The sequence below is a fragment of the Camelus ferus genome, chromosome 12 (genome assembly GCF_009834535.1).
Source record: "Camelus ferus isolate YT-003-E chromosome 12, BCGSAC_Cfer_1.0, whole genome shotgun sequence".
Lineage (NCBI taxonomy): Eukaryota > Metazoa > Chordata > Mammalia > Artiodactyla > Camelidae > Camelus > Camelus ferus.
Window position 1 is genome coordinate 15002876 of NC_045707.1, and position 2335 is coordinate 15005210.

The window sequence follows — 2335 nt, forward strand, 5'->3', positions numbered from 1 at the left end:
GTAGGAGATATATATTTAAGAGATATTGCAAGGGATTGGATTATGCAATTGTGGGGGCCTGTGGTTCAAAATCCATAGGCCAGGGGGAGGGTATAGCTCAGTGGTAGACCACATGCTTAGCATGTGTGAGGTCCTGGGTTCAGTCCCCAGTACCTCCATTAAAAAAAAAAATCCACAGGGAAGGCCATCAAGAAGGGCAGGCTGGAACACTTGGGCACAGACTGAAGTTGCTGTCCACAGGCAGAATTTCTTCCTCAAGGAATCCTCAGCTCTGTGCTAAAGGCCTTTCAACTGATTGAACCAGGCCTACTCAGATTTTCTAGGATAATATCCCTTACTTAAAGTTAACTGATTGTGGTCGCATCTACAAAGTACCTTCATAGCAACACCTACCTTCATGTTTGATTGGGGACTGAGCCTATTTAAGCTGACACATAGAACTGACCATCAAATATCCAAATCACTTACAAATGATAGAAAACATCTATCAACAAATTAACAAATATGTAGCCACCCTGTAAAACAAGAAAAGGACTTCTTAGTGGGCCAGAATCAAGATAATTATTTTTCCCCCTCAAAGGTCCAAAGTTTTATTGTTTTAAATACAGTCCAGCAACCCCCGCTATCCCCCACTCCCAACTTCAGGTCTCCAGTACAGAATAAGCCTTGACCACAGCCCCATCTCCCCCACTAAGATGCAGAGGTGGCTTCCAGAGAGGTTTCAGGGACCCCCTTCCCATCTGCCTGCCCATGGGCCTGTCCTACGAGCAGCTGGGGGTGAAAGGGTTGGGTCAGAGTTGGGTTGGGGAGTGAGAGAGGGATTGTGGGCACTTTGAGAGACTTGTGGCCCACAAGTGGCACACCTCACCCTCCTCCAACTCCCACCCCGATGGAATTTTTGGTTCATCATAAAATTGTCCCCCCACCTTCCCCTCCTACAGCCTTGTAGAGAAACCCAGGCACTCATGGCCCCTGAAGGGGTGGGGAAGGCAGGAGTAGGGTTGTGGGTGGCTGGTGGTGGAGGGGACAAGGTACAAGAGGCAGAGAGCTGAGAGGGAGACAGGATTTTACTTCCTAAGCAATTGTAATTTAAAAGTTCCTAGGTGTTGAAGCCAAAGGGTCAATTCAAAGATAAACTTCCCAGAATGGATGTGGCCTCCTGACCTCCCCCAATCACCACTTTGTCCTGAGCTTAGATACCCTGGGGGGTGGGGGGCAGCTCCAGCCCTGGGCACCTACCACCATCACCATTAAAAATAAACAAATGAAAGTTTTATATTGAATTTGGGGAGGGGAAAAGAGGAGGCAGGGAAGAGACTAGAGAGCTGCCCTCACCTTCAGGGAATGGGGGAGGGGAGGAGGCTAAGGCATCAGAAGGAGCCTGGAGGCTGCATGTTCCAGAGGGAGCTGGGACCTTCAGAGTGAGGGGTCCCCTAGCCTCCTCTTGTCTTTCCCTCTTGTCCTCACCCTCATCCTTGAGGCCCCCAGCGGGGGTCCCACATCGTCCAGGCCTGCCTTCACTCCAGCGCCCATTAAAGCGCAGCTTCAGGGCCATGCGCTGGGCGGCCCAGGCTGCCCAGCTCGGGCCTAGGGGGCGCAGGTAGAGCAGGGGGCGTCCTGAACGCCTCTGCATCCCCCTACCTCCTCCGACTTGCCTTCAGAGACAGGCTCCACCCTGACCTGCGGCTGCGGGGCGGGAGGACCAGCCCCCTCCTCCTGAGCCCGCTGGCCCGCGCCGCCTCCACCGAGCCCTGCGCCTCTGCTCCCGACTTCTCCCCAGCTCCCGGGTGCCCGCGGCCCAGCCCGGCTGGAGCTTCAAGGTCAGTGGGGAGGAAGGAAAGGTCAAGGTCGAGGACGAGGACGAGAACGAGGCCGAGGAGGGGACGGCGGGATTCCCGGGTGTCATGGCGGCAGCAGGTACTTGTCAGGGCTCTGGGCTGGGGAACCACCCGCCAGGGTAGTGCAGGAGGGCGCAGGGCCCCTGGGGTGCTTGTAGACGGTTTGGGTGTGAGTCTGTCCCGAGGTTTCATGCCCTCAGGGCTGAAGGAGAAGCAGGAGTCTCCTGGAGTCACGGGGGTGCACAGGGCTCAGGTGGGCGAGGGTGTGTCAGGTGAGCAGGCGTCAGGGCTCTGGCAGAGCCGCTGAGAGCTGAGGGGATGGCGGGGAGCCAGACGCTGCCAGAGGCCACACAGGGATGGGGCCAAGGGGCTCAGGGCCAGCAAGGCCTTTGCTACAGTCACTGCCTGAGCCTTAGTGGTCAAGGTCACCAAAGCCGAGAAGGAGAAGAGGAGGTAGAGCAGGCCGGAGGTGAGTGGGCGACAGCACTTGGGGAAGG

At 56.1% G+C, this 2335-nt stretch overlaps 1 pseudogene; it reads right to left on the reverse strand.

The window, feature by feature from the left end:
• Positions 1-1151: 1151 nt before the first annotated feature.
• On the reverse strand, positions 1152-2030 carry LOC116667826 (annotated as a pseudogene).
• Between the last annotated feature and the right edge of the window lie 305 nt (positions 2031-2335).